Source organism: Amblyomma americanum, chromosome 6 (genome assembly GCF_052857255.1).
Source record: "Amblyomma americanum isolate KBUSLIRL-KWMA chromosome 6, ASM5285725v1, whole genome shotgun sequence".
In the NCBI taxonomy this organism is placed as follows: domain Eukaryota; kingdom Metazoa; phylum Arthropoda; class Arachnida; order Ixodida; family Ixodidae; genus Amblyomma; species Amblyomma americanum.
In genome coordinates, this window is record NC_135502.1 from 165,206,874 (window position 1) to 165,219,528 (window position 12,655).

General features: G+C 46.1%; 1 long non-coding RNA gene across 1 annotated transcript; it reads right to left on the reverse strand.

The window, feature by feature from the left end:
- Nucleotides 1–3,237: 3,237 nt before the first annotated feature.
- On the reverse strand, nt 3,238–7,226 carry LOC144094160 (uncharacterized). Its single transcript, XR_013306458.1, has 3 exons — nt 7,033–7,226; nt 6,187–6,280; nt 3,238–4,920 (listed from the first exon to the last, which is right to left on the reverse strand). It is a non-coding gene; the product is annotated as an uncharacterized LOC144094160 (long non-coding RNA).
- Nucleotides 7,227–12,655: the final 5,429 nt, after the last annotated feature.

Genomic DNA, 12,655 nt, shown 5'->3' on the forward strand with positions numbered 1-12,655 from the left:
ATCTTGCAGCTACAGTTACTGGTCAGAGGGCACGCGCAGGTGCTCCTAAAGGCGACCGCAGTAATAGAAAGGGAACAGCGCGTCCACATAGCAGAACAGGGGCCAGGCTTTTCAAAGGGCATCGGCCAGCGGGAAGACACAGAGCCCCCCCGACCTAATAGTAAGGCGGTAAGGAAGAAAGGAAATCTACCCGAAAGATCAGAAGGCGCTAGATCGCGGGACACCCGGCGCATGCGAGCGCAGGGGTCGAGCAACAGAGACCGCGCACGCAGGCATGTTCAGCGCGCGCTCTGGAGAAGGATGCGTCCTGCATTTTCCGCACTCTATTCGAGGAAGCGCGCAGGGCGAAAGGGTAGGCGGGCTTGCTTGGGGCGAGAACAGAGAGCAGCTTCTCGCTCCGGTCGCTGTCCGTCGCCCGGAATCGGTTATCGGCACTGCATGGGCTACCGGGGCCTTCTGAGCTCGTCGAGGGGCTGTGGAGATGACAGTAGCAATCAGGAATGTCTTTTTTCAGTTGCCCTTTGTCACGAGTTGACAGCAGTACAATCAGTCAGAGCGCGACCCCGGCGGGCGCGGCTGAAAGAATAATCCTTTCGATGCGGGGGTGGTGAGCCATGTTTCACCCCGCGTAGCCATTCGAAGTAGGTGTTTTTTTTTATTATTATTCCTCTTTCGGTTGTGTGCGTGTAAAATCTGGGAAGGAAATGCTACTTTGTTTTACGTTAAAGATTTGGATTTCATTAGGTGTTACTGTTTTCTTAACAGTTATTGTGCCATTCAGTTAGAAAGTACATGCGTTAATTTGGGATGGTACCAATTGACAAAGGCACTCACAGGAGTGCAGCGAACACAGTTCTTGAACAGTCGTTGAGCTCTTTGCGTAGGTAGAACCACTGAGAGGTAGCAAGTTTTTTTTTTGTGTTTGAAAAATTTCGCACAGGTTTGCTTTTATATATTTAGTACATTCAGACATATAAGACTTGGCCGAGATACCAAGTGCTTTTCGCTGCATAACGGCAGTGTTGATAATGTCAGGCGAAGGCAAAGAGTGTACTTGTGTTTAGCGGCACTAGGTTGGCTAGCCGATTTTGGTATTCAAAGATTACGCGAATGAAGTGAGGCTGCAGAATTCTGTGGAGAACAGCTGTAGCAGCTTTCTGTACAAGTGATAGTGACGAGGCGCATGACTGACTCATTGAGTTTAGGAGAAGTCTCTCGCTAGTACGGGACGGAGTAAGGATTGCGATGCGCAGTCGCATCTTTGTGAGTTCAACTCGAACAGTTGATTATTAGACTTGACCGTCAAGCTTCTTTGAAAAGAGCCAGTGGATTAACTTGACCGAGGGCCAAATTTTAAGCAATCTATCGGTATTCCGGTGGTATAAGGGGATCAGAGCTTTGGTTGATAAGGAATAGAGTTTCTAATCAAATTTGTACGCTTTGACGCACCACCGCGTATTGTACAACTTGGCAGTCTGTCTGGCGATATCAGATGAGACGCGGACGCTCTCTTGACCCTAAATTCGGGCACAATTGAGGTGCCAATTTGTTTGTTTATTCTAGTTTTGCTTCCAAAATTGCCACCCCTCTTCAAGACGTGTTCGGCGAATCGGGCTTTGGCAGCGAATTTGGCAGACATGGAAGCCGATCTTAGTAGCCAAGACTATTGCTGTCAGCTACAAAATTTTGTGCTTACGTTAATGTCGACAATGCAGTAGTATTGCATAACAGCCTGGCGGCTCTCGAGTGAATTTCGTGCACTGCCTGGGTAGTGGCGCAATGTTGAGTGGCTGGTTTCGACTAATGCCTCCGTTGTCCGAGGTTTTGGACTCTGCTCTGTGCTTGCAGACAAGATGAAGAAGGGCCTCCCACGCTACAACTCAAGTCATCTCTCCTCGACCAGTGATTGTGACCACTGGCCGATCGAGATTGTCCTGGCCGCGGAGGAGCTTTTACGTTTGGAGACGCCAACGTGCCAAGAATATTCAAGCCACTGAGAAGCATCAATCGACAGAGGCTTCAAAGGGCCGTCGACTAGGGAGCCTACATGCCGCCTGGATTAGGGTGGTGACATCTCTCCCAGTGTTGCCGAAAACGGCCGCTAAACATGACGGGCAGCCATGTTGTTCCCCTTGAAGAGAGCATCCCCGGCTTTCAGTGGCGTGGTCGCAGGGGCGATCTACAACATTAGTTTATATTCTAGTTTATCGGCGTTTCTTTCGAAGTTAGTACCAACAGATGACGCCGTTCCGACGACATAGAGCAGTTCTCAGCGACGGTGCATTACACTCCGAACGGGTCTCTCCTCTGCGCGCGTCATCACGCCAAAAGGCAGCGCTTATCAATTACGTAAAAAGGGTTCCTCCTCACGATGAGCACTAACCGAGCTTAGGTGTTGGGCGTTCAGAATTTAATGTTATGACGGTAATCAAAAGATTACGCAGGCCCACTTTTTAATGCTTATCAATTACTTGGTTCATGCGCGGCCTGTACAGAATGTGGCCGTAGTGGCTGTGTAGCTTATGTCGGGCATAATCGCCGCAAGTGTTCTATCGCTGGATAGCTTATGTCGAGTATAACTGCACCGGACTAATTGTAGGTCTCAATTAATTACCGGTAATTAGTTAATTGTAATGTAATCGAAATTTACGCTACATCACTAAGTCGCTGGATAGCTGATGTTGAGTACAATTGCACTGAACTAATCTTGTCTTACCGACCATTAATTAGATAACCGTGATTAAAAATCAATCGTTATGCTCCATCATCAAGCTATATATCGTTGGATAGCTTATGTCGAGTATAATTCCACCGGAGTAATCGCAAGTCTTAATTACCATTAATTGGTTATTTGATTTAAAATTGAACCTAATGTTATAGCATCGTCATATATCGTTGAAAGGTCTCGATGAGTAGAATCGAAAATGGAACGGTAAACCGAGCTAACGCTGGTCTATGTAGGTTTAAAATAAAACCACGCAACAGAAGCAAAACAGTAGCACCTAATGCTTATGCATTCACAGCACGGGAAGAGACTTAAGTGCCCCAGTAGTTCTATTACCGACATCACAATGGCATTTGCGTGTGCAATGTACCATTAGTTTGTGCATTTTGCTCTTCTGGGAGCAATTACACATGCTCTACGCAATGAGCTATGCAACCCCATACTAGCACACTGTAGCTTCAGCAAAAGGTATAAACATACTTAAAAAAATTTAGGGAATCTTGAGGCTGATGTTAACAAATTAAGATCGAGTGTTGTAAGCGTCTTAGTTTTGTACAGATTGCCATTGAGTTAACATTAAAGCAGTGCTTCATTTCACATTGCCTACCATTTTTCCACGTGTGCTGTGAAACTAACTTACACAGGGTGTTCAGTAGGAGGCTAAAATGTTCAGAGTGTAACATGAGACTTGCTGGAATGGAATCAGAGAAAGAGGAGCAATACAAACAATGGGACAAGTGAGAAAACCTAAAATCAAGAAACCAAATGACATTTTCAGACGCCTTCGTGTAAACATTCAAGAAGCTTCTTTTATTGCCGACACACTTCTGGCAACTGTCAATTAAAGGGGAGGTGCTCATATTCTTTCTCAAGCAAACTGACAGAATATATAAGCATCCGCAGCCAGCTAAAGTGCATATGAAATTACATTCTTCCATTATCAGCATCTGTGAAACCAGTGAAATTTTTGTACACATATCAGTCACTCCTGTAAAACATATCTGGTGCGCACACTTATGGTGTAATTGCAAACAGGCTTATTATTTTTAAACATTGACCGAAGTAAAGCAGCTTCGTTGCTCAATGAACACTTCTACATAAAACAAAATATACTGATAGCCATGAACAAATTGCATGAGTGCCGTACAGAGGACACAACAAATGGGCTAAATTAGCAGGACTAGTAATGCAAACAACCCAAATGATAATGAGAAACACCACGGCAACTCTGTGGGAGCGTATGTTTTACAGCCCCTAAATAATGCAAGGCATGGTAGTGATGCTCCAGCCACAAAAATAAGACTGTTACGCACTTCACAAAAGACTTGAAACAGTGGTTTACACATTTGCATCTAGTTCCAACACTTGCTCCTAAAAACTTCACCTTTGATGAACACACTAGTGGCGCGCACTGTAAATCAGTTTGCTATTTCCAAATGCTGACTGAAGCAAAGCAGCTTCATTGGTTAGTGCACACAATTTGCAAGCAACAGCTTGCTACAGAGAGGTGACATAAAAATATGCTGAAAGACGTGAACAATTTACAGGCGAGCAAAGTACACACGACATACACAGTGAAAGTGTCAGAGTGCTATATTCGGGTACAACCCAAGGAAGTAGTGGCATATGCCCACCGACCGTTTCCCTCCAGCCAATAGCGGTGACCGATTTTCATGACAACGCGGTCAATCCGATTAAGCCACGGTTAACTGCCGTTCATCTGCCACTCCCAGCGATGCAACTTCCCAGCATTTCTTTACTTGATCGCTCATTACTATGCTGTGACCTTTGAGCGCTTAAGGATTCGGCCTCCATGGGTGAAGCTGCGGGCAGAGGAAGTCGACTTGCATCAGTGGAATCTTCCCCACTGGCTTTATCTGTTCTCAGAAAGGAATGGGCAACGCTGTCTGCATAGATAACAGTGTCGACAGCTTTGGGCGGCAGCAAGGTGGTTGTTAAAGGTAGATCATACCCTGGTACCTGAGCACATTGTAGTGGACTGACAGTGTCCTGGGAACTCATGCTGTCACTCAAAGCCGAGTCTTGTGTTTGTTCGGCTGTTGATGCGAAGACAGGCTCTAGAGCAGCACTACCACATGGTTCATTTCCAGTGGGGTCAAGTACTGGGCTTTGCGTTGGCGTGGCCGGACGAAAGCAAGACCGCTTCTTCGGAGGCTTCCGGTGTTTCGGGATGGCTGAAATAAAAAATTCAGTCAATAGGGTAGCACTACACTCAAGAACTGCAGAAATTCTGCATTTACAGAAGAGCAACCTAGTACCTGCATAAAACTTCCAAATAAACTTCAGGAGTAGTAATATCAGTTGGGTTTTAAGATCCCAAAGCTGTACTGGGGGGCTTTAGATTTCTTACCGCCAGTGCATATTTAACAGCGTCGGAAAGCATGCTACGACTGGCAATGATTCAGTCGTGCAAAATTGTGCTCAACAGCAGGTTGTGTTAGCAGCTGAGGTACCATTGATGCAACTAGAATTACTAATCGTCCTGAATTTTGCCATTTTAGCTTCTGTGCCAGGTGACATAGAACAAATGAGAAAGCACAGAATGCAGTCTGCTACACGATATTTGTTTGATTCTAGACGTCCCCTTTCTCGCAGGCGTCGGGTGAATTATAAAGAAAAAACGATGCTTTACAAAGTATAAACACACTATAGGTGGCCTTGTGCTCTTTGAATACAAGGCTATATCTGTGTGTTACGTTTTGGATCTTAGTATCATATATATATGAGTGCATGTAATGTGTAGAGAAGATAAACAGTAGTCCCTTAGAGAAGCAGTGGGTGTTCAAGAAAAGCAAATATAGTAGGGGTAGGCAGAGAGTTAGGTGGCAAAAGTTTTGTTTAGTGCCATACTTTATACCTTTATGGCTTACACGGAAGATTTCAATTGTCATTCATTCATTTTTTTTTTTCAATCTACAGTGAAAAATGAGCCAGAGGTAATGCAGAACCCGTTAAAACACGGCTTAAGGTGATTTTATGTTTGAAGGTGCTGTTCTAATGCATGATCCTACAATAACGTGCAATATACATATTTTTTTTATGCCCGCGATTTAGTTTTACAAGAAATTAATTGCATGGATCCCAACAAATTTCTAGCTAGGGATCTAGATGCTGATGCAAACATGCGCTGTAGGAATGCTTTGGATATAAAAGCCATATCAATAGACCAAGAAGTTTGTGTGGATAATGTGGCCACAGATGGCACAGGAACCGGTTAAAGGGAAGTCAGTAGGATAGGCTTCGTCCTGCTATGGACCTTGAAATGCTGATGGTGATGAACCTTTCTTTGCAGCCTTCTAAAAGCAGATGAGCGCACATTTTTGAGCTTGCACAAAGCAACCACAGCACTACCGTATACGTGTAGACAAATTTCTTTGCAAACATTTCATATGAATGAGGCAGAGTTGTATTTAAGAGATGGATCAAAATTAGAAGCTTACCTCGATAAGTAAAAAGTGTGGGAACCGCATCTGGCCTTAGCTTCTTTAAGCCATCCTGTCTGTTTTGCTCGAAACTTGTTTCTTCAAAATGTGCCTGAAATGAATGGCAGCAAGTACTTCATAAGCATCAAGAAGTATATTCATACCTGCACATAACTGTGACAAATGCTGCAAACCGGAACATGACTAGCGTTACAACTACAGAGCTGTTTCTACCTGCTGTAATGTTTTCACATGCAGTCTTTTACCAGGCTATAGTGTCAAGCTAAAAAAACTGGATAAGGGCTTCCTAAAGGCTTCATATGCATGCCAGTAACCGGGCATATACAAAATGGGTTCTTTTAGTCTGATCTTGGGTTTCCAATCTTTTTCTACCGAATAGCGTCGTACAGCAGAACGGTGCCTAGATAACCAGACCTGACTGAAAATAAGTTCCTCCGACCACAGCGCTCACGAAACAGCGAACGCGTACAATGTCAGAGAGATGTAGAAATTTATTTTCACTACCTCAGTCATGTTCTCTGACATGAGTCTTGGCGCATGTATTACAGCGCAAACAAGGAAGCGGGCGCCAATATATCGTGAGTGCACTCGCGTGAGAATTACAGTCAGCGAGGGCGAATGCGAACCGTTGCTTCTCGCCCTTGGTGCTCGAGACACGCCGCCAGCGCATCTAAAAACTAACGAGAAGATTGCACCCACGCCCGCAATGCGTAGCCTGTTATCAAACCCACGCCGCGCACGCCGTTCGAGGCGTCCGTGGTTTAATTATCGTAAACGTGAAGCACAGTACACCAAACATGGCAAGCGAGCAGGTAACAAAAGAGAAAAAGGTACGGTACTCACAGAACATATGCGAGAAGCAGCAGTGGGTTCCCAGCAGTCTCGCTTTACTTGTGCCAGCCAACGTTTTCTTCGGTTGGAGTCAGCCGGGAAACGAAACATCCGTGTGCCCTTCCTGCAGTGGTTCGAGCACTGCGGAACGCAACACCCGGGCATTGCTGCTGCGTAAGCTTCCTGGCGCACTTAGTGCAACAACCGACAACATATGACTGTCCCACTCAACGATGAACGGCGATGAAGACGCAACTGCTGCAGCAGCTAATGCGCGCCTATGCACGGCGGGGAACAAGATGGCGCGGCGTCTTCCCGTAACCATGACAACACACGCGCTGGCAACATGGGTCTTAGCGGGAGGCGGCATGTGCTGTGTCAAAGGAAGTCACCACCCTAAGCCGGGAGGGGGCGCGACATGTAGGCTCCCTACCGTCGACGTGGTTGCAGCGCCACGAGTGCAGGTGGTGGCGTCTACAAAAGACCTTTCTCCCTCCCCCCCCCCCCCCCCCCTGCTGTTTACGGGGTGAAACGGCCGTCCGCTGCGTGAGAACGGCTTTGGTGAACCTGTCGTTTGTTCTAAACGTCGGACCCACCCGGGACATCTTTCTCCCGGAGGGGACGGCGGGGGAGCCGGCGAGCGGCGGGGTTGCAAATAAGCCGTTACAAATGCGGCCGTGTTTGACTAAATGAATGAATGAATGAAAAACTGTATTGTATAAGGGTTATTTCTCGCAGCGTAGGTGGAGCCCTCAGTCCAGGGCCCCAGCGGCCTTTGCAGTCTTGCGAGCCCTGTCGATCAGCTTGAGCTGCTAGCCAACGTAGCCGGAATCCTCATGCTTCGATAACAACCTCGTCTTAGACTAAGTGCTTTTCCTTTTACGTGGAACCTTCTGCAAACTGCAGTGGCAACCTTTAGTTCCCACGCTACACGTGGAACCTTCTGCAAACTGCAGTGGCAACATTTAGTTCCCACGCTACCGCTGTGAAGTGTAGGTGGCTGACCTTCGACGCTGCTTGGGACCCGCTTGGGGCTATTCATCACTGCTGCCTGGACAGCGCGGACCATAACTTGCCAGAAGTGGCAAGAGTGTGTTGTTGGGCGTCCTGGAAGGCGGATCCTAAAGACTGGACACGTGATCTACATCACAGTGATTCGACGCAATTTTAATGAGCTAAATTCCCCAACCAGGGACCTGGTTACAGCGGACCTTATTTAAGCCGCGATCTGGCGTGTGATCAGCCAGCTACCGATTCACTCTTTCGAACTATGTAAAAATGTAAATAAACCCTTTCAGTCTCTTCTTCACCTCGAAGACCCTCTCATCTCTTCGTCACCCACAACAGCAGTCTCCCGATCCGGAACCCGGGGACACCGACCTTGGCGAGAGACGGTACAGGCGAACAGGGGCCCGCATCTAACAACTGGTGGCAGCGGTGGGATCGAAGCGCAATCTCCAACACCAGTGGCCTGCTATGGGGTTGGAGCCCCGCTCCTAACAACTGGTGGCAGCGGTGGGATCGAAGCGCAATCCCCCAACACCGGTGGTCTGCTTTGAACTTGGAGCCCCACACCTAACAGCCACCAGGGGCACTCGGTGTTGCTGCAAAACTTTCACTGTCATGAAATCTTGGAATAAAATATAAAAATCCGTACAAAAAGCAGTCAGGCACACCTTTCGCATTTAAAAAATAATGTTTTCAAGCATTGTTGGCTGTATCTATTTTTTATTGCTTTTACTTTTTGACATTGGATGGCACTGCGATCCCAGGTTCTTGAAGGCCGAGCCTTTGGGCTCCAAAGGTATCTGAATGGCGCCTTCGCCTTTAAGACCCTTAGCGGCAAAGGCGCAACATTTGTGCCGTGTAGCTGCGCCCCTTACGCCTTTGGATATAAGGACCTGATTCTCAAAGGCCTTTGCGGTGCCCGTGTGACAGGGCTATTAGAGGAGAAAGGGAGAAAGGTGCCGTAGTGGAGGTGTCCGGAATAACTTCGACCACCTGGGGATGTTTAACGTGTGCTGACATCGCGGGCGCCTTAGCGTTTCGCCTCCATCGAAACACGGCCGCCGCGATCCGGTTCGAACCCGGGTACTCCGGATCAGTAGCCGAGCGCGCTGACCTCTCAGCCACCGCGGCGGGGGAAGGAGCGGCGCTAGCTTCGCAAAAGTTAGTGTGACATTCGCCTTGTCGCTTCGTTCGCAACAAATCTGCGCGAAGGCGCCTGCATCTACAGTCAAGGTGTAGCGTCACCTTTCGGGAGCTCCGACACCGGCTCACGCTGCGCAAACACGCAGGTGACCAAAGCCGCTGCGGGAGTTCAAACATAAGTTGCCAAAACTTTCGTGATACAGCGTCCCAGGTCTAAATAATTCAAGCGGTCATCGCATCTTCAGCTCAAGAAAAAATGTCCTCAAGCGAGCTTCGCTTTTAGTAGCTGGAGACGGCCGTTGTAATGAAAAAAGCATTACAAGCCCCATAAGCTGAAAATCGACCTGCCGGCAGCCACGTTGCGAGCGTTTGATGGTACAGATAAACGAACGATGTCGTCCTTATGGAACCTGGCAGTTGGCGGTTAAATTAAAGACTGGTCGCGGAAGGTTGCTCGGGACAGCCTGCATCGCACAAATTCCACCGGTGGTAGCAGCACCTCCCATCCCAGGGCAGTGACGCACCGCGTAGCTGCTGCACCAGTGCGCAGGAAGTGGTATGAAGACTGCCAGGGATCTACGAATGTTAAGAGAGAAATGCCAATTAATAAATTTAAAATACATTGGTACATACATTGCCGCCCCAAAGAGTGATCCTTTCGCATTCTCACACGTTGACGGTCCTAGAAGTGTCTTTACAGAAAGTTTCATGCTCCTTACGAAAGCTTTGTGTTTCCTTCCAGCCGTAAGCTCCGTGAATTTACCATTTGCTCTTTTTACTTATCAGTACAGAAACACTCATTCATTGTCATTATGCCCGGCGCACTGTACCACTTTCTCAAAAGTTTGGCGACTACAATGGCCGTGTCAAAAGCGTGAGCACTGCTATCGGCGTTCCGTAGTTCCGACATATGGCGCCGGTTGAGGAGTCGTAGTGCTCTTTCTGATAGTGCTAGAATACTGGGAAGTCTGCCGATTGAGGCGGGGAGCAATGGGGGCGAGGTGTCCGCTGGAGCGATGAAAAGCTTAGGGGCGCTGCCTTTAATAGGAGCGTAGAGTGACTGCGTAGTAGCAGTGTTGCGCTTTTGTATGCCATATTGCTCCCCTAAGCATCCATATGATAAGGTAAAGCCGGAACTCTTGCCTGCAGGAGGTGGGCTTGGTGGAATGGTTAGAGCAAGTGCTGTCACAATCCGCTTGATTCTGGTTGCCGATGTTCCTTTATTCTAGGCATATTTCTATTGCACCGAATGACACAGCTTACTAGCAATGCGTCGCCTCCACGAAGGCCTATCGCAACGAGTTACGAAATTACTTCCCATGTAGCGGATTGGTGGCGCCATCTTTCTTAAGCGCCACAAATCACAATCGTTTTCTTTTTAACAGTCGGCGAACACATGCTGTAAAATGGCGTGTTATTGAAACGAAAACATCGTTTTTAGTGAACATGTGCACATGGAACAAAAAAAAATGCCAGCATCGGACTAGAGCTAAATAATGCAAATAAGTTGGCTGCTCCGCAGTAAATGAATGCTTTTCAACCATGTCATAGGAGCGCGAGTGGAACAGGGAAACCGAATTTGATTATGCTCTCTGTAAGGCTTTTAACAATGAAAAGGCAAATAATGGTACACGTCTACATCATCTAGCCAGATTACAAGAAAATACTGCTACACTCCAGACCCGCCAGAGAGAATTTTGGAAAGTGGGAACCTATGAAATAACACTTGGCATTCAAACTATACAAAACAAGTTACCCAGACTGTAAACAGATTACATTCCACATATATTCAGTTTGAAAAGATTACATTTAAAGAACTTCGCAAGTGTTTCCTACATAGTAAAAGTTTCTCTGCCATTTATATGTTTTCCTAGCCGCGTTTGTTATTCTAGATTTACTTATGTCTTTGAATGTTGTTCAAACAAGAAATGAATATAATTTATTCATTACCTAACTCATCACCATTTCATTCCTGCTTATGCTGTTATTTAAACTGCCTGAGTGACCTCTTGCTTGCTCCTTTTTTAGTGTTTTGTTTGTTTGTTTGTTGATACAAAAAATGAAATGAATCATGCATTCTTGTGCACAAACTTGCGTTTTTTTATGTAGTTATTTATCTGCAGTTTCTTGGTTCCTGCAGTTTCTTCCTGTTTTCTGTGCAATGTGCCAAGCCTTGCTGTATAGTGTACAGGGGAGCTGGCGGCCTTGTCAACACGATAGCAAGGCGGGCGAGTTGGTGAAATACTATATCTAAAAAATAGCAGCGCGGAAAACGGGGACTTCAAGGGTAGAAAACACACGACAAGCGCTCAAGCTGTCAAGCTGTCCTATAAGGCAGCTTTTACTGCCGGAATTAAGATTATTATTACTATTATTATTATGCATAATATTATGCACGCCATATCTCACGGAGATTGGCTTTGGAAAAAAAAGTAAACGCACACCTAACAATAAAGACCTCCAATTAGAATATAAGATAGCAAGAAATAAAGTAGTTGCTCTTCTCCGCGCTGCAAAACGTCGCATTTTCTTACACAAATTTAATCAATCATCCAAAGTGCCAGCAAAACCTGGTCGCTGATAAACCATCGCAGAGGAAAATCCCAGACTGCAAAATCTGTGATAGAACATTTTCCTGGAAACCCTGTCGAAACAGCTGACTTGCTCAATCATTTCTTCAGTCAGGCTTCAAGAGAGGCTGTATCTAAGCCTCGACAAGATGTGACACTCGGTGATTCTTTGGCAGCATCTGCATTTTTACCGCGGTTTTCGAAACCTGACCTTGCTCGGATCATTTTCAGTTTTTGAACGAATAAACCACCTGGAGTAGATGGCATATCTGTAAGCTTGCTGAGAAGGAACGTTGAGGTGCTTGCAGATATTATGCTTTTCATGCTAAATGGCATCCTAGATACTGGAACTTTGCCACAAAATCTAAAAACTGCTTTAGTTAGACCACTGCATAAGGCAGGAAAGAAATATATTATTGAGAACTATCGGCCCATATCTATTTTGCCCGCATTATCTCAGGTTATAGAAAAATTTTTGCTTGAGGTCGTGACTTCTTTCATTCAAAAGTTTTCAGTTTTGTCTGACCGACAATTTGGTTTCGTGCAAGGCAGGGGTACAATTTCGCGTCTGGAAGAATTTGCAGATGATTTGTATTCTGCTTTTGAACACAATCTATTTAGCTGTGCTTTTTTTCTAGACGTTTCCAAAGCCTTCGACTCAGTTTGCCATGACATATTACTTCGTAAATTATATCTTACTGGTTTTAGGGGCCCGTTCTATACTCTACTTCAAAACTACCTCAGTGATAGGTCACAAATGGTTGTTGTAGGCACCAAATACTATAGCAGCAAATTAGCCCTTGGTGCCGGTGTCCCTCAAGGGTAAATTTTATCTCCTCTTCTCTTTAACATATTTGTGAACGATTTGATTTCAGTAATCCCAAATGGTAAAGTGTACCAGTATGCGGACGATA